Source organism: Dermochelys coriacea, chromosome 28 (genome assembly GCF_009764565.3).
Source record: "Dermochelys coriacea isolate rDerCor1 chromosome 28, rDerCor1.pri.v4, whole genome shotgun sequence".
Lineage (NCBI taxonomy): Eukaryota > Metazoa > Chordata > Testudines > Dermochelyidae > Dermochelys > Dermochelys coriacea.
Window position 1 is genome coordinate 4106771 of NC_050095.1, and position 19924 is coordinate 4126694.

Sequence of the window (19924 nt, forward strand, 5' to 3'; positions counted from 1 at the left end):
GAGATGTGGGCGGTGGGCAGGGTGGATCTCAGGGGAGGGGGTAGAGACGTGTGGATGGTGGGCAGGGCGGGTATCAGGGGAGGGGCAGAGAGGTGTGGGCGGTGGGCAGGGCGGGTCTTAGGGGAGGAGAAGAGAGGTGTGGGCGGTGGGCAGACCTTGCGGTAGGGGGTGGAGAGGCACAAGCAGCAGGCGAAGAGTCCTGAGGGGAGGAGAGGGGTGACAAAAGGTGGACCGGCAGGCCTCAGCAGAAGAGGCAGAGCTGGGGTGGGAAGTGACCAAATGGGAGAGAGGGTGGGGCACAAGTGGGGCCTCAGAGGGAGGAGAAGAAGCGAGGGGGGTGGAGTGAGGGGGGCAGTGCCATGGTCCAGGCACCGATGTCTCCACAACTTCTAGGGAGCTTCCCCTGTTCACACCCAGCCTCCCCAAATGCAAGAGTTACGGGCCACCTATTCTCTGGGTCTTCACTAACCGAGCATCTCCCCAGGCTATGCCTCCGGCTGACCCAGTGCTATCTACACCAGGGTTAGGTTGATATAACTGCATTGCTTGGCGGGGGGTGGTAAATTTTTTACACCCCGAAGTATTGTAATTACACCGACCTAATTTTGTAGCGTAGACCTGTCCAAAGAATCACACACACACCTTGGGAGCAAAACTTCAGCTGCTCCTCGGCTTTACAGAATCCAAACACAAGCAATGCTTGTCAGGGCCCGGTGGGGTTGGCAAGGAGTCAGGTGTGGGTAGACACCAGGCCTTAGCCAGCAGCAGGCACCATGGCTTAGCTGGCTAAAGCACCTGTCTTGTAAACAGGAGATCCTGGGTTCAACTCCCAGTGGTGCCTTGTTGAGTGGTTTTTAGGGCACCTGGTATTGGCTACAGTCAGAAGACAAGAGATAGATGGACCTCTGATATAGCCCAGTGTGTTTTTTCTTATGGTTTAAATTATACTCACAGTCACTGATAATCGAGTTACTGAAAGTTTGGGAGTTAGGAGCTCGTAGGTCAGTGGTCCTGTCCTGTCACAGATGACCCCCTCCCTCTGGGAAAGGGGAGGGTCTGAGCTCTCACACCAAGTGGCTCATTGTGGCTGCCAGAATCTGTGGATGGCTCATTTTGTTTATGCTGAGGGTTGAGTCCTGCTTAGTGCACCATGTCTGAGAATGAAAATCCTAAACCACCCTTTGAAATAACGAATGCAGCAGGACGTGTTTTTGTCCGTGCCACAAAGCAGACAGACCAATGGAGAAATGCCACTGACTCCAGGGTAATACTTCACTGCGGTTTTACCATTTCCACGTGCGAAATTCCCACCCAACCTTCTGGGCCCCTAGAACTGGGTACTGAGCCTAGCCCAAGACAAGTACACTGCAAATTTACAGCCCAAGCCGCATGACCCTGATTAATGTGACACAGGCCAGCCGAGGGTGCTTCATTGCCCTATAGATGTATCCTAATGTTATGTCTACACAGTGATTAAAACACCCAGGGCACCTGTCTCAAAGCCCGGGGGAGCTGACTCAGGCTTATGGGGCTTGGGCTGCAGGACTATAAAATGACAGTGGAGACAGATGGGCTTGAGCCCAACCTCAGAGGCTCCATGAAGGGTAAGGGTTTCCGAACCCAGGCTTCAGGGTGAACACAGATATCTGCACCACCGTTTTTAGCCCCGCAGCTTGAGCTCCATGAGCCCAAGTCAGGGGACCCTGGCCAGCTCTGCTGCCATCTTTATCCCGGGACAGATGGACTCTAAGGGTACGTCTCCATTGCAATGTCAGCCCGGGTGTGGCACCCTGTGCTCAAAGCAGCACCCTGGAAGCCCCATAGTCACCACTGTCATATAATGATGATATGGTTTGTACAACATGTGTCTCGTGAGGTATCATTGTAAGAATCATGATCTGCTGAATGCTAATACCTGGATGGATGGTGTGTGCTATCCTTGTCTGGGAAGTGGTGGAGTTTTGCTCTGGGGGTGTTACTGAAATATGTGATGAGGCTGGGAAATGCCCACCACCAGCCTTTCAGGTGTGACAATGGAGGAGCGAGACTAGCTGCTGGCCCAGCAAAGGTATCCACACTCTCAAGGACTATCCCAGGAACCGTGTACAATGCAGACTTCTCCGAGACAGCCCGGAGACAATGGACACTGCTTGACTCACATCCTAGCAAAGGAACTTTCTAGCAAGTTGGAAGAAACTAAGAAAGTTTCTTAGTGGGGAGTAGCAGCTGCTAAGCCTGGTCTCCCAGATCACAATGGAGGCTGCAGTGTCTGACCCAGGAAGCTGAATCCCAGTATTTTGAGCAGAGAGGGACAGAGCGTTTGAGCAGCCTTCCCTCCTTTAGCTCTCTGGGAAGAGCAGCTAATGAGAGCCCCTCTCACAGGGAGAATTGCTAATCTCATTTACCCCACTGTGCATCTGGAGTCACTCCTTGTCTGTCCTTGCAGTGACTCTGGAGTAACAATGGTCTCAATGAAACCAGATTTCAGAAAGAATGAGTCCAGAATGCTGTGGAAGAGACCATTGTGTGGCAGTGCTAATACCCTTCCCACCTCCCTCACCCCCCAGATCTAGGACAAGGACTGGGGGCATGAATTTTCCCAACGGAACCAGAAGTTCCTGCAGTTTTCAAGAGAGGAGAAAAGCAAAATCTGTGATTTCACACTCTCAGTGTTTGCTTAGTGGACAGAAAGTTATCACGGTGACTGGGTGTGGTCGGGGAATGCCCCCAGGATCCTGTCACAAGCTGATCAGGGAGAAAGAGCAAGGTCAAGAGCAGCCCCCAGAGCCCCCAGCCAAGGGCCCCCAGACATTCCCAGTACCCAGAGTCCAGACCCCCAGCCAGGGACTTGCCAAATATTACCAGGAACCCAGCCCCCAGAGTCCCTAGCCAGGGACCCCACATACCCCTCAGAGCCCCACCGATCATGGAACCCCCACCAGACCATCACTGCCAGGCTGGGAATCCCAAAGACTTCCCCCCAACAAGAGCCCCCAGCAGCCAGGGACCACCCCCCAGGATACACCGCCCCCCCCCCGAGAATTCAGTCCCTCACTGCCTGCCTGGGATTCCCCCACTGCCTGCCTAGGACCCGCACCTGTCCTCCAGCAGTTTCCCTGGGACCCCCCTGATGCTTTACAGCAGGACCCCTCACTCTGCTTGCCTGGCATCCCCTGACCTAGCACAGGGGACTTCCCCCAGTTCTGTGCATTGGCCATGACAGAGCCCCTGGCACAGCACCGGACACCCTCTAATCCCCTTCCCCACCTCCCCATGATATGCCCACCCCCACTGTTCTTCAGACAACAAGCTCCCAGTGATACTCTCCTCCAGGACCCATAGCCTCAGGGCTGGGCACATCAGAACCACCTCCCCAAAACCCCAAACCTCCAGAACCCACCAACCTGACTAGGGTACCCCCTGCCCACCCACCCAGAAGCCTCCTCCTACCACAATGCCCCTTCAGCTCCAGCTCAGTCTCCACACACAGACCCCCCTCCCCTGCACCGTGTTACCTCACAGCATCTGATAAGTGGATAGAAAGTTATCACCACCCCCTGCTGGCCAGTCACACAGGCAGAGGGAGCCCTGGGGGATGCTTCTTTAACAGGAGAATGGAAGGCAGGGAGGGGACAAAATAGCTAAGACATTTCCAGGCCCTGTCACTAGCAAACAATAGCCATCAGGGATCCACCCCAGAGGTGGCTACATCTTACCACTGCAGGAAGCAACCCCTCACAGAGACCATTTGTCATGGGGTTTGGGATACTTCTGGACCCACGCTGCACTCCAAGCGATCTCCTCATCTGGTCCCAGCTGGAGAAAAGAAAAGGGTCCATCCAACTCTCCTGTTACCAGCTGGGAACCACTGAACACCCAGACAGGCAGAGGTCTCTGCCTTTGATGTGTATTAAGTATGCATAGAAAGGAAAGTTGAAAATCAGAGGGATTTTATATCAGTTCTTGATCCGAGGTAAAATCTGAGTGTATTTCACATCAATATTTGATAAATGAAGAGAACAAACAATAGGAAATGATCACTCAGTGAGAACAGAAGTAGCGTGTCATGAAAAATCTGTGTTAGTCAAGTAGTTGTGGCCAAGTGGTTAAGGTGATGGCCTAGAAAGCTGTTGGAGTCTCCCTGCGCAGGTTGAAATCTTGTCAACTATGGAGGAACTTGTGGCTCTTTAGTTTGGTGTCAGTGGAAATGCTGTCGGTTATGAAATCACCATAACTGGCCTCCACCAGTATCCCACAATGCCTGCTGTGAACTCCCCTGCCTTGCCTTCCTGATACAGAGGCTGGGCCCCTCACCTTTCGTGGCTCTGGTGCCAGTGACAGACAGCCTGAGAGTGAGACAAGACCTATGTCAACACTAGAGAGTTATGACATTTTAGTTAAAGCATTTTAATTAAACCACTGTTGCATGTCCACACTATTCTGCTTGTGTTACCCGAGCGCATCCATGCTAGCAGCTCTTGGATCACCACAGAGAGCAGTGCATTGTGGGTAGCTATCCCACTGGGCAACTGGCCTCAGGGTGCTTTGGGAAGGGTTCGCAATGCCTCATGTGTCGGTACAGCGACACATGATGCAGGTTTCTCTATCCCATTGTTCTATATGCATCCTACTAGATAGCCAGCTGCTCTTCAAGTGCAGTGTGCATGGTGGGGCAGGGAGCGTGTGTGTGAGGAGAGACAGTGTGTGTGTTGGGGAAGAGTGAGTGTGTCGGCACGCTGTCTCTAAGTCCAGACACCTGCTGGAAGCAACCAGTCCTGAGGCAGAGGGAGGGGGACACCCCTGACATGAGCCCCCGCTTCTCTCACTAGTTCAGCCCAGCCCAGCCATCTCTCTCTCACACACACACACACACACACACACACATGCTGCTGCCTGCCTGGCTCTGTGTCAGGGGTGCCGGAAGAGGGGGGTTTAGAGGGCCATGAGCCCAGCTCTTTTTAATAGCTGTGAGGATGAAGGATGGAGGAGGGGCAAGGCAGAGTCTTGGGGGGAAGGAGTGTTCTGTGGGTTTGGCGTTGGGGGGTAGGGAAGGGCCTCAGGGAGAAGGGGCGGTGTGGGGTTGGGACCTCAGGGAGAAGGGGCAGAGTGAGTGAGGGGTCTTAGGGAAAGGGGTGTCATGGGGTTCTACAGTTCAGATGCCGGTGGCCACCCGACTATAAGGAAGTTTCTGTCACCCTGCTCTGTGTTCGCAGTGGGGGGAGCAGCATCCCACGGCAGCGATTTGCTCCTGGCTGCCGGAGAAGAGCCGCAGGCTCAGCCGTCAGAACCTCTCAGAGCCACGAAAGGTGAGGGGCCCAGCCTCTGTAGAAGGAAGTCAAGGCAGGCGAGTTCACAGCGGGCATTGTGGGATACTGGTGGAGGCCAGTTATGGTGATATAATGACCGGCAGCGTTTACACTGACACTTTATCGCTTTAAATTTGGTGCAAAAAGTTCTAGGCCTCTCGTCGAGGTGGTTTTATTTTGTCACCAAAACAGGGCAGTTTTGTCACCAGAGGTGGCAGTGCAGGGTGTAAACCAGCCAAAAGCTGGCACCTGAGGGAGTGTAGTGTGTTTTTCACACGCCTGAACCATATAATTATTTTAAAATAACTTCTTATGGTTTAAATTACACTCACAGGCACTGATAATAGAGTTACTGAAAGTTTGGCAGTTAAGAGCTGATAGGTCAATGTTCCCGGCTCCTCATGGCCACCCCACTCCCTTTGAGCTCTCCTACCAAATGGCTCATTTTGGCTGCCAGAATCTGTGGGCGGCTCATTGTGGAGTCCTGCTTCATGCACCGTGTCTGAGAATGAAATTTATAAATCAACCTTTGCACAAACAAATGCAGCAGGACGTGTTTTTGTCCCTGCCCCAAAGCAGATGGCTCAATGGAGAACTGCCATTGAGTCCTGGGTAATACTCCACTGCCCTTTTACCTTTTTTGCTTCCTAAACTCCTTCCCAACCTTGTGGGGTCCCAGAGCCCCGTACCGAGCCTGTGCCGAGATGGCCACACTGCAAATTTACCACCCCACAGCCCAAGCCCTGGGAGCCTAAGCTGGCATGGGTCAGCCCTGGGTTTTTCATTGCAGTGTGGACATAGCCTAACATTATGTCTACACTGCGATTAACACACCCAAGTCTCTCTTCTCAAACCCTGGATCAGCTGATTCGGGCTTGTGCTGCAGGTTTATAAAATTACAGTGTAGATGCTTGGGCTTGAGCCGACCTCTGAGGCCACATGAGGGGTGAGGGTGTCTGAGCCCAAATGTCTACACTGCAGGTTTTAGCCCCGCAACCTGAGCCCCAGGAGCCCAAGTAAGATGATCCAGGCCAGCTGAGCTGCAGGGCTTTTATAACATTATAGATGCTCTCTAAAGGTATGTCTACATTGCAATGTAAGCCCAGGGTTAGTAGAAGTCATGTAAGCAGCCCCAATACAGAAACATAAACTATGAGCAAAAGACCCACCCCCAAATAAGATGGGCAATGTTCTTTTCCCTCAGGATCTTAAATCCAGTAACCAAATTTCCTTTAACATGAGCCGTCCCCGTTCTGAACCCCACTGACAGATGTTGTCCTTAGTCAGTGCAAGCCCAGAGGTGCACTTTTTAGAGAAAAAAAAGAAAAGGAGTACTTGTGGCACTTTAGAGACTAACAAATTTATTTGAGCATAAGCTTTCATGAATACATCCGATGAAGTGAGCTGTAGCTCTCGAAAGCTTATGCTCAAATAAATTTGTTAGTCTCTAAGGCGCCACAAGTCCTCCTTTTCTTTTTTGCGAATAAAGACTGACACGGCTGCTACTCTGAAACCCGTTTTTAGAAAAAGATGCCTGAAAAAGGCTAGTATGAATGACAAGGTAGCACTTGGCTAGTAGTCTAGTGGTTAGAATTCAACATTCTCACTGTTGTGCTCTGGGTTCAATTCCTAGTCAGTAAAAGGAATGTTTCATCAACATGAATCAAACTTTTCTAGAGCCTCAGAGAAGAAATTAGGCATGTTCCCACTGTGGACCATGGGTACAAACAGAACTGTGCAAATCATTTGTTGTTTTGCTTGCTATCTAGCCAAACAAATAACCTATTAATCATTATAATAATAATAATAATAATTCAGGTAGACTCCAGATGAATATTTTTCATTTTCCTTGTTGAAACAAATCATTCGCCGACTCCTGCAGCCCCCTAACACACCCCCAGCCCCACCATACCCTATGCCTTGAGTCCAGGAACCCCCCCCCCGACATCCCCACTCATATCCTGAGCAACAAATGGGAGCTCGTGAACACCCCCCCCCACATTCCCACCTGCACCTCTTGCACAAAATAGGAGCTGCCCCAGGCAAGTGCTCCACACCCCAACTGCCTGCCCCAACCCTGAGCCCCCTCCATCACCGTAACTCCCTCCCAGACCCTGCATCCCCAGCCCTGTGTTCAGTGCACCCCCACCCTCAGCTCAGTGCAGAGAGAGATGAAGAGAATGTGCTAGAATCAGGGAGAGGGTAGGTACCCACTCCATGTGGGCAGGGGCAGGGGGGGATCCTCTTTACCCCCTACCCAGCCCTGCTGTGCTTGCAGTTTACCCCCAGCCCCTCCCTTGCTCCAGGGTCCAACTGTAGCTTTCCTAGGAAGGGCCATTTACTGCGTGGGACTGAAGGGGCAACTTCCTCACATGCCCACTGGCCCCACAGTCTGGAGGAAGAAAGGCCTCTGGGTCTACAGCAAACCATTGGTGTCAACTTGATGAGCAAATGTAGGGCTGGCCAGAAAGACCAGAGAGGCCTTGAGCAAGGGAGGCAAAAAATTGTCCACCCAGGCTCTTTCATGCCGGAAGTCAGAAATGGAAGCCTCTAAAACTGAGACCCTTGTACTACTGCAAGTACTAGCCCAGAAGGGACACAAAGCTTCCAAGGCTAAACTACAGCTCTGTCTGCCAAGGGTTCATTTTTTGGGACATGATATTTCAGCTGGAGAGAGGCACTTGTCCTCTTCACGAGTACAGGCCATTCTCCAGGTCCCTAGGTCAACCACTAAAAAGCAAATGAGTGGCTTTTTAGGCATGGCCAGGGACTGCCAACAATGGATCCTCGGGTATGCAGCTATTGTCCAGCCCCTGCAAGACCTAACCCTTGACAAGGTCCAAGAGCTCCTTCCATGTTCCTGTGAGTCCAAAGCAGCCTTCACGCAGATTAAAGAAGCTTTTCCCAGATCCCCAGCCTTGGGCTTACCAGACTATCAGAAACCTTTTACTTTCTTCTGCCATGAGAATAAGGGAATAGCCTTGGGGGTCCTTTCTCAAACTCATGTGGATAAGCAATGGCCCATTGCATATTATAGCTCACCTTTGGACCCTGTGGCGGCTGGACTCCCTCCATGCCTACAGGCAGTAGCAGCGGCCGCCACCCTTGTGGAGGCTTCTGCTACCCTTGTCTTGGATCCACCCTAGGTGTTGCAGTTCTGCGTGCTGTGACTGCCCTCCTTCTGAAAAATGCCACCCAGGATCTCTCTAACTCCAGACTGACTAAGTATGAAATGCTGCTTTTAAATGCCTCCAATGTAACTCTTACCCTCTGCCCTCTTCTCAACCCCGCCTCCCTACTTCCCACTGCGGCTGATGGAGAGCCTTATTACTCTTGAACCGTATCAACAGAACTCTCCACTCCTGGAATCAACCTGATAGACACTCCACTCTACAATCCTGAACTATTGTTCTATGTAGATGGGTCCTGTCTTACAAATTCTGCTGGCCAGCTCGTGGCTGGCTGTGCTGTTTGCTCCCAACATGAGCCTGTTGAGTCCCACTCCCTCCCGGGAGCACACTCAGCCCAAGTTGCGGAACTTGTCTCCCTTGCCCATGCCTGTACTTTGGCCAAGGACAAATCTGTTACTATCTATACAGACTCCCGTTATGCCTTTGGGGTAGTTCATGACTATGGGCAGCCAAGGAAACACCATGGATTTCTCACATCGGGGGGGCGAGGTTTAGTAATGGGCCTTTTGTTGATGCTCTTCTCTCTGCCCTTCAACTTCCTTCTTCCATTGCCATTGTAAAATGTGTTGTCCACCAGAAGCCTTATGATAATGTTATCAGAGGAAATGCTTTGGCAGATGCTACTGGCAAAAAGGTGGCCCTTTCCGGGTCGCCGGCTCCATTTGACTTTGTTTTTCTTATTACACAGTCCCCCTCCATGCCTGACTCTCTTCAAGATTGAGCTCTTAGGCAAGAGTCAACCCCAGAGCCTGCGAAGGACAGCTGGAGGCTGGATGGATGTTCTTTACATCCTGATGCCTTTTGGCATTCCCCAGATGGCCACTTAGTGGCACCCAAGGCTTTACTCCTCTATCTTGATGCGTGTCCCATGGCACTGCGCACGTTAGCAAAGCGGGGATGATAACATCAGTACTGCAATACTGCTATGCCCCCAATTTTTCCATCCTGGCACATCAGTACTGCAGTTCCTGTCCTATCTGCTTAGTCCACAATAGCGGCAGGCCAGAATGGACACAATCAGCTGCACACCCCACCCCGTAGGGACCCTTTGTGAATATTCAGATTGATTTTATCAATATGCCAAAATGTTGTTCTTATGAATATGTCCTTGTTTGTGTTTGTACGTACTCTGGATGGATAGAGGCCTACCCTTGTGCCAAGGAGGGGAACCAGACGTCCTGATAAAATCAGGACTGTCCTGTTTTTTAGTTCTTTGTCCCACGTCCCGTTTTTTTTTTACTTCGGCAACTCGATTCTGGCTGCTTCCCCCATGTGTCCCGATATTTTGTTTGTTTCATCTGGCCACCTTAGTGCCAAGGCCGATTCCATCACAGTGGTTAAAAGACTGTTAAAAGACATAATCCCCCTGTTTGGTCTGCCCCTTTCTATTAACAGCGATTGTGTTACCCATTATACAGGTCAAATTATGCAGCACATTTCCAAGGCCCTTAACTTTACCCGACACTTGCATTGTTCCCATCACCCCCAGAGCGCGAGGGTGGTCGAGCGTAAAAATGGGGAATTGAAGAAAAAATCTCTAAGATCTGTGCTGAAACCAGCCTCAAGTGGCCGGATGTCCTGCCCCTTACCGTCATCTATCTAGAATATCAGGGTTGGAAGGAACTCAGGAGGTCATCTAGTCCAAGCCCCGATACATGAGAAGCACACCCTTATGTAAACATGGCCTGTCCCCACATGAAATCCTTATGGCCAGGCCTATGAGAATGCCAGTATCCCCTCCCCCATCCCCTTATCAATTGGATTTGCAACTAAACAATGACACTGTTATGACATCCTGTCAGATGCTGTGTTGTTGCATTAGGTCTATTCACTCACAGGTGAAAAGTGCCCTGCCTGAACCAGCTGATACTCCTTGCCACCTGCTACAGCCTGGAGATTGGGTCTACCTTAAGGTGCACCAGAGAGAGACTTCCCTGGAGCCTTGCTGGAAAGGTCCCTACCAGATCCTGCTGACTACCCGCACAGTGGTCAAGTGCAAAGGACTTGTCACTTGCGTCCATACCTCCCACTGCAAAAAGGCAACACCGCCTTTGGACCCGGACTCTGTGGACTTCCAACAGACAGACTCAGCCCTAGGGGGTAACCAGAATAACAGCACCAGTGACGCCTCTCCAGACCTTGGAGAGGAGCCTAGATACAACCTCAGAAAAAGAAGATAAACCTCCTACTGCCCTTAAAGGCCTACTGCCCTCAGGAGTTCCATGAAATCTGTGGCCATGAAGACATACTTGGAAGTTTTCTGAATGGAAATACAGATGTTCGCAGTCCTCCTTCCAAGCATATGGGCCAATCAGAAGGATATGGGCTCCCACCTACCGAATCCTGCCGGGTCCGTGGGGAGGATGCATGTGGGATTGGATAATTCACCGAGACCTTTGGGAACTTAAACTACCTGGTATGCCCAACCGATTTGTAGACAGTGCTCCTGGAAGAATGCCTGACAGTTGGGTAGGGATTGGAAGCCAATGGACACTCTGGCCATGAGAACCCCCTCAACTTCAGTGTGTAGGTAAACTAAAACCAGCAGAGGTTGTCAATTTTTATGACAAGATTTGTTGGGAGGTTACGGGACACGGAACTACCCTGACAGGACACCTACTTTTCCAAGCTACTAATAGCTGGCTGCATGTTGAGGCCACTACCTTGAATTATGGACATTTTAATCTCACCACAGCTACAGGCAATCATCTCATTTATTGGCCTGCAGATCAAATTCTACAATTAGCCCTTAGCTTCCAGATACCCTTTAAATGGACTACTTTAGTACCTGACCCATTCCAAAATTTCCTTTCACTCCTATTGGAGGTTCAGAAAATTTCCCAATTACAGGCACAAATTCACATGTTCCAGAATATGTATCCAACCAAAAAGAATGCCTTTTATACTGCCTAGAGAATATCTACTTTGCGTACCAAGACTGATGTATTGTTTTTGGTGACAAAGGCTATACAATAATGCCAACCACCTCAAATTATCACCATGGGAATGTTATTGCTTTTACTGCTGTTTAGCATAGGATTATGTAAATGCATTTCTAACTGCATAGGCCAAAACAAAAATCTGCTAACCTCGATTCAAGAAAGCAGGTGGCACTGATGATTGTAAAAGAGATGTATGATAGAGTTTGGGCAGAACAAGAGGAAAAAGAAAAGGAGAAAATTAACAGGCTCATGAATAGGGAAGTTCAGACCGAGATGGTGCCGAGTAGGCACCAAAGGGGGGGATTGTAGGAGAAAACTTTAAGCAGGCCAAAGACTTTGGTCAAGCGAAAGTGTGTAGGTGACCGGAGGGCATGGAAACTTTCCATTGTAAGGCAATTTCCAATAGCACATCTTGAGAAATGTAACCGCAACAGCTAGTGTTAGGAAAGTCCTTCACCATAATAGGATAGCCTGTCAATAACAGGAAAACTTGCCTTCACTATATTCCTAATAAGGTAAAGTACTGTTAAGTTTTCTTCATTGGGGGAAAAATACTAATGTGGAAGTGTGCTTGACTAATTGTGGTTTTCAGCTGTATAAGCTTCTGTATTTCCTCCATTCAGAAGAGCAGCTACATTGTGGCTGAATCTCCCTGCATATGCTTGTAATAAAGTGGGCCTGACCTCAGGCTTGTTCTGATCCAAACACAATGCGTGGTTAATTTTCCACAACAACCACCAAGACTGCATCTCCTTTGGTGAGATTTCCAGCTGCCCAATACTGCTGGTATTCCAGGGAAGCAATTCTTGACTTCAGCACGCATTTATCTCAGCCCCGTTCTGTGTATCACAGGTTTCTCTAGGAAAGGGCAGTGAATGGTTCTGGGTCCAGTGATCCTCAATCAAATCAAGCTAGAACCTGATCATCCTTCCCCTTTCCCAGGTTGTGGGAGGAGAGACATTTAAAAAAACTCTCTGAGCTATAGCACATGGCTAAGTAAAGAGAAAAAGCCACCCAGGTAGTGCCCTATGGCTCATCCCTAACCCTTGATGCTGCTCCTTTCTATAAAATGTGAAAGAAGAGGAGGCAGTGCAGGAGTCTTCTGGGGATAGAGATTGTAGGCTTCGAGAGAGACAGATTTGCTGAGACATCAGACAACCGTAAACCATGCAGCCACCTCCTAAATCAGGGGCCTGTTCCAGCCCTCAATGTGGGCTACCGGAATTCTTCCCACAGAGCAGGGTGCCCACAGATTACAGCCTGAAAATAGACATGTGTAACTAACTCCTGCTCTCCCTGACAGGGCCTCCTCTAGACCAAATGGTACCCCAGGCAAGAAGCATCTTCGGGACCTCCCCTCCCCATGTTCAACCATTGAATACCTTATTTTTATGGCATTTGTAGCTCATTTTCTTATTTGGATGCCCAAATTGGATGCATGATTTTCTTTGTCTTATAAGATGATAAATTTACATGATAGGATCTGTACATCTGTGTTTATTCATGCCATATAGAAGCAAATAAATAATCATTTTCTTTAAGTAAATGGAAACTTTGAAACTTGAAAAGGAACTGAAACGTACTAACAGGGTGGACCAGTCTTAAATAGTTTGACACTAAGAGACAGCATTAGAGTGTTAACCCTACTCCTTTAGTTCAATGGTCGCTTTTCTCGCCTTTCCCCTCATGAACTGAAGTGCAGCTTTAGAGAGCCCAAAAAGGGCCAATTGCATTTTCAAGTGATCAAATAGCAAGCAATGTCAGTCTTGCATTGGCCCTCAATTGGACGTATGTTTTAATGCACCTGAGCTTCAAGATGAGACACAGAATGCCAAAAAGAAGCCAAGTAGATCAGTTGGAAGAGCGTTAAGCTGAAATTGTAGAGGTTCCAAGTTCAATCCCAGGCTGTGGTATGCTTTTTATCCATCTTTGTCCAGGAGAGGGCTGTTTTCTGGAAGTGCAGCGCTGCCTTTATCTGCCACGAGTCCCTCATTTCAGGCTCTGCAGCAGGAAAAGTCAGCGTGGGCTTGTGCACCGAATTGGCCCACCTGAGCTTTCATTCTTCTCTTGCTCTTTCTCAGCAAGGGAAAGAAAAAGAAGCTCTTCTTCAAGATGGAGTCACAAGGGCCGACGTAAGGGCCGGCTCCAGTACTTTGCTCTACCAGCTGAGCTAGCGAAGGGCTGCCACCACTTTCTCTAGGTTCTCCCATGGGGGTATGCCAGGGCGTGGGGCGGGGCAGAGAATTAGGATGGAGTTTCTGTAGTGTAGTGTTTATCACCTTTGCTTAACCTGGAAAAGGCCCCCGGTTCCAAACCAGGCAGCAATATGAGAGTGTACTTTTCCCAACTCCTCTAGCTGTCCAGCAAAGTGCTCCTCCTTCTGCCACTGGCCTGTCCCTGGGATAACCCCAAGACATGCAGGACAGAGGGTGGTAAAATGAGCTGAGAAAGTGTCTTTGAATCAGCTGGGGAAAGCGGGAGGATCTAGGCCAGTGGCCTTGTGGCTTGGCCTCCTCTGCCCTTGGAGGTTGGCCTAAAGAGGCCGGCTTGTCCTGCTGGCCTCCTTTGCATGACTTGCCAAAGAAGGAAGTGAGGAGGAATGGGGCAAAAGAGGAAAGTCATGCTGAGGAAGGCATGGAAGAAGCTGAGCAGGTAAGTGGGGTTAGTAGAGCATGACCATTCATTCTGCCAAACCCTGGGGAGGTGCAGTTGGCTGCTGGGAGGTAGAATCCTGTGCCTGCCTCCTGGTTTCCCAGGGATGGCTCCTTGCAGTCCAGGAGATGAAGGGCGATTCTGGGTGAAAGGAAGAGAAGCAAAGCTGAGTTCAATTGGCTGGAGCCAGCACTCTTTTCTGGCCAAGCTGGGGGTGTGGTGATGGGCTTGAGAGGCTCCCAGCCACATGTGGGGCAGTGAGAGCCACTAGGCCTTTGTGGCTGACCCAGGGGCATGATTGATGGCTTTGGAGGCGGGGCTGGCTGGGAGCAACTGGGATCCAGGAAGCCCCGGCCTGCCCTTCCGAGGGCCGAACCCATGGTTGTGCGGTTGGCTGCTGAGAGGCAGAATCCTGTGCCTGCCTCTTGGCAGCCCAGGGATGGCTCCTTGCCTCCCAGGAGAAGAAGCGGGATTGTGGGTGGAAGGAAAAGAGTCCAAGTGGGTTCCCTTCTGGCCAAGATGGGGTGCTGTGATGGTCTTGGGAGTTGCCTGCGAGCCATGGGTGGACTAGTTCCAGTGAGAACTGCGTTTCCTTTCTGGCCAACTTGGGGGCATCATTGATGACTTGAGAGTGAGGGCAGGGGACTGGCTGTGAGTGAATGGGATCCAAGAAGGCCCAGCCTGCTCCTCCAGGGGCCAGCTCATCTGCTTTTCTCCTGCCTTGGGGAGCCCAGACTTAAGACTGCCCAGCATGTGCTGCAGCTCAAGCATTAAGCCTTCCTGTGTGGCCTGTACTGGAGATGACCCTCAATTGCTGTGGGATCCTGTTGGGGGAAAATCCTGACTGCAAATAATTCTGGCAGATTAACAAGTTGGGTCCTATGGGGCAAGCTGGAGCCTGGGGACTTATTTCTCTGGCCAACAGGTCAAGCCGTTTTTCTCTATGTGGGGGAGGCGGCCGCTGAGATTCTCCCTTCCCACTCCCTGCGCTGCTGCACCCTGAAATTCCTGCAGCCAGTAAGATGAGCCAGAAGTCCAGAGAAAGGAGGTCAGGGGTGGACCAAGCCACCTCTAGCACTGCCCCTGCCCAGATAGCCCACGGAGACCCACTGCCTCCCCACAAGTGATGCATGGATATATGCCAGAAGCACTAAGGCAGCTCCCTGCGCCCTCTGCCCCCCTCTCTCCATGCCACACCATTCCTGGAAGTGGCCGGCATGTCCCTGTGGCCCCTCCGGGGGAGGACATCTCCGCACACTGCCCCTGCGCGAGTGCAAACTCCACAGCTGCCCCCCACATCTCCACGCCTAAGAGCCACTGCCAGAGGGGAGTGTGTGCAGGTCAGTTTGGGAGCTGCACCGCCCAAGCTAAGCACCACCCTTCTGACCTCCTCCCGCACCCCTACTCCCTGCCCCAATTCAGAGACTCTCTGTGTCTTGAACAAGGACTTTCAAGGATTGGCCAAGAACTTCTTTTCTGTTCATGATAAAGCTCTACAAAAAAGGGAGCCCAACAGATAAGTTTTGTTCAGCAAGAAAAAACTGACAGGCCAAGCCAGGAGCTCACAGTTATTAGGAAGGCTCTTCAGGCAGGTCTTCCCAAAGGCCAATCTCTAGAGGCTTTTGTGACTTGATGTTCCTCTAAATATCCCCCCGTAGCCCACATATTCATCATTCATATATGCTTGTGTTATTTCATACAAAGCATTCCATGTAAGTTTCTATGGAACGTCATGATGTGCTGAAATCCGTCGTTCTGTCCAAATACGTTTAGCTCTCCTGCTGGAATAGCTCATCTTTCCTGATCACTCTTTTGACAGTCTGTATGGTAACACCCATTGTTTCATGTTCTCTGTGTACTGTGATGGGGCAAGGCCAGATGGCTATGGAAGAGTAGTCTTATTGGGATCTGGGAAGTTGGCGGGCAAAGCCTGTCCACCGCTAAAGGATCCCCCCCCGTCCTAAAAAGGCGGATCCACAGGACCTGGCTACCAAAAAATTCCGGGGGACAACTAATGAAAGAACAGGGACAGGAGTGTGGTCAAAGGGTCAAAAGAAGGGAACCTGACGGGGACACCGAGCAGAGAACCCTGGACAGCGCCCACTGCTCCTCAAAGGCATCAAGGGTGTCAGAGGATGCCGCCCAGAGGAACTCTGCCCGGATACGTGAATGGACCAAGGATCAGAAATAGGCCCCACAATCACAGGAGACTCCATCTGCCAACCTCCTCACTCTGGTTTTATAGATGGCCAATTTAGCTAGGGATAGGAGGAGGTTGACCAGGAGATCCCGGGACTTTGTGGGGTCATGGATAGGGCGTGCATAGATAAGAAAGTGAGCGGAAAAGTGCAACCAAAAGCGACATCAAATATTGGTGAGGAGCTGGAATAGGGGGTGCAGCCTGGCACTCTCCAGGTATAGATGTGCCAGGGTTTCCCTCATGCTGCAAAAGGGGCAGGTGTCTGGGATTGAGGTGAACCATGCCAAGTACATGCCTGTGCTCACGGCTCCGTGAAGGATCCTCCAACTGACATCCCTGGCGGGTCTCGGGACTACGTTGGAATATTGGCTGGCCCACCGGGGCTCCTCACCCTCCAAAGGTGGCAGGAGGTCCCGCCATTTTGTATCGGGGCGGGACACGAGGGTGAGGGCATGAAGGGTGTGGAGCACGAGCGTGTATAGATATTTCCTTGGCGCGGTTTGGAAGCAGACCGGCTGCATCTCGTGCAGCCGGCTTAAAGTGAAGGGATGAGGGGGTCGGTTGCGTCCATGGGGCAAGGATCAATTGAAAGGTCCGGAGGGTCTGGGGTAGGGGGTTGGCGGGGCATGCCCTCGTGCAGGACCTGGTCGAGATAAACCCGAGCAGCGAGCAGCAAAGCGGCCTTCACCTCCTGAATTATGCACCGGGAAGTACAAGGTCTGGAAAGCCCCATGCACTCAGCAAGCGTCAGGGGATCCCGCCAGTCTCCCTGGTCATAGTCCAGGAGGTCTCCGACTCTTGTGACCTCTGCCAGGACCAACCTCTGGTGCACCAAGCGGGACTCCGCCACCTGCACACGAAGCTGGAGGTTGTGCCACAGGGGCTCCGTGAGGATATCTGCCCCCTCGGTGGACTCAACAGACCAGATCATTGAAAAGAGTTTCCAGGTCCGGAGGAGGTCTTGGTAGAAGACCAGCAGCCCGGAGAGGTCTGGCGGAAGACCTCTCAGATGGAGATAAAGGAGCTGCCAGTCGTATCGCAGCCATGGGAAGTGGCGCAGGAAGGCGTACGCCAGTATGCTCCATGCCGGAGTACTTGCACCACACAGGAGCCTCTGCAGGCAGATGACATGGACCTGAGTAAACAGTCATTTCATCCCCTGCCCTCCCTCCTCCAGGGGTAGATGGAGAACCCCTGCAGGGACCCAGTGCAGTCCTGACCAAAAGAACTCCGGAATCGATGTCCGGAGGTTGGCCAGGAAAGCTGGGGCGGGGACCAGGTTGTTGAGCCGGTACCAGAGCATGGACAGGACTAGTTGATTAAGCAGCAGTGCTCTCCCTCGAAGGGAGAGGCACCGGAGGAGTCCTGTCCATTTCTGGAGCTGCTCTAGCACTCTGCCATCTAAACCGTGCCAGTTCTCTCATGGAGACGGATGCATGGCAGAAAGATAAACGCTGAGATAGAGCAGCGGACCCGTGCTCAAACGGATGGCCTGAAGTGCGGGTGGGAGGGAGCTCGACTGACACCAGTCCCCTACCACCAAGCCAGAGCTCTTGAGCCAGTTGACCCGCGTGGAGGAGGCTGCCAAATAGATGGCCTGGCAAGCCTCTACCCACGCCAAGTTGCCCGGGTCCTGGACCACGAGGAGTATGTCATCAGAGTACGCTGACAGGACCAGTCACAGCTCCGGCTCCCGCAGCACCAACCCTGTCAACCTCCTTCGGAGGAGAGAGAGGAAGGGCTCAATCACCAGAGCATACAGCTGGCCTGAGAGCGGGCACCCCTGCCGTACTCCTCGCCCGAAGCTGACCGGTTCGGTCAGGGTCCAGTTGAGCCTGACCAAACACTCTGCAGAGGCGTACAGTGCCCGGAGAAAACCCACAAACTGGGGTCCAAAGCCAAATGCTTGCAGAGTGCTCAGGAGGTACCCGTGATCCACCCTGTCGAATGCCTTCTCCTGATCTAAGGACAGGAGGGCGAATGACAGACCATTCCTCCACCCAAGTTCCAAAAGGTCCCGAACCAGACATAGGTTGTTGAAGAGGCTGCGGCCTAAGACAGCGTAGGTCTGGTCTGGGTAGAGCACGTCCACCAGCACGGACCCTAGCCGCAGCGAGATTGCTTTTGCCACGACTTTGTAGTCCATGCTGAGGAGCGAGACGGGATGCCAATTTCTTAAATCGCAGAGGTCCCCCTTTTTCGGCAATAAGACGAGCAAGGCTCGCCTGCATGAAAGAGGGAGGACCCCGCTCTGCGAAGACTCGGCCCAGACGGTGACTAGGTCTGGGCTGAGGACATCCCAGAAGACGCAGTAGAACTCCTCGGTCAGCCCGTCCATGCCCGGAGATTTATTGATGGGCATGCGACGGAGGGCTTCCGAGAACTCGGCCAGAGTGAGAGGCAGCTCTAGCCGGTATCGGTTGGCCGCGCTGACCATAGGGAGCTCCTCCCAGAGCACTCTGCAAGCGTTAGGATCGGTTGGATCCTGGGAGAAAAGGCTTGCCTAGAAGGCTCTCACCTTCCCACACATCTCCACCGGAACCGTCAGGGTGGTGCCATCTTCAGCCAGAAGGCAGATGATATGTTCCTTGGCCCCGCTCTTTTTCTCCAGGCTGTAGAATAAGCAGGAGCCGCGATCCATCTCCCAAAGGAGACAGATGCGGGATCGGACAAAGGCACTCTGGCCCGATGGTCTTCGAGGGCCCGGAGCTCCTCCCGCTTCTCCCGGCATGCTACACAGAGGGGCAGATCCTCGGGGCTAGAAGGCTATGGAAGAGTAGTGGGAGAGAGATAGATTAGCTCCAGGCTAAACAAATCCCTGGTACCAGGTTAAGTGAAATGGTAGTTGCTCCAGGTCAATTAAGATACCTGGGGCCAATTAAGAACTTTCCAGAAAGCAGGGAGATGGCTAGGTCGATTGGGACACCTGAAGCCAATCAGGGGCTGGCTGAAACAAGTTAAAAGCCTTCCAGTCAGTCAGGTGGGGGTGCATGTCAGGAGCTGTGGGAGGAGGTTGTGCTGTTGGAGAGGCTGAATAGCACACACCAAATCAGGCACAAGGAAGGAGGCCCTGAGGTAAGGGTGAAGTGGAGCTTAAGGAAGTGAGGGCTGCTGTGGGGGAAGTAGCCAAGGAAATTGTACATGTCATGTTTCGAAAAGGTCAGCTACCATAGCTGATACTATTAGGGTCCCTGGGCTGGAGCCCAGAGAAGAGGGTGGGCCCGGGCTCCCCCCCCCACCTTTTCCCCCTGATTAATCACTGAGACTGGGAGACAACGGAGACCGTGCAAGGAAGGATAACTTCTCCTCACCTCCCTCACTGGCTTAGGATGAAAATGGCTCAGTAGACTGTGACCCTTGTCTCTAGAGAAAGAAGGGTTACGTGGAGGGTGACAGTGAGCCTCTGAGGCTAGCGAAATCCACCAGGAAACACGGGACCCACGGAGGGAAGGACAGAGCTTTGTCACAGTACATAAAATCTCCCCACTCTATTTTCCAATGAATTCATCCGATGAAGTGAGCTGTCACTCATGAAAGCTTATGCTCTAATAAATGAGTTAGTCTCTAAGGTGCCACATGTCCTCCTTTTCTTTTTACAGATACAGATGAACACGGCTGCTATTCTAGAACCAG

The 19924-nt window shown here is 51.6% G+C and overlaps 1 protein-coding gene and 1 non-coding gene across 7 annotated transcripts in view; both read left to right on the forward strand.

Annotated features, from left to right (window-relative positions):
- Positions 1 to 19924, forward strand: part of LOC119849376 (zinc finger protein 420-like) — a 3142523-nt gene that overhangs the window by 1436889 nt on the left and 1685710 nt on the right. The gene's annotated exons all lie outside the window — the stretch shown is intronic.
- TRNAT-UGU lies at positions 768 to 841 on the forward strand. The gene has a single exon. It is a non-coding gene; the product is annotated as a tRNA-Thr (tRNA).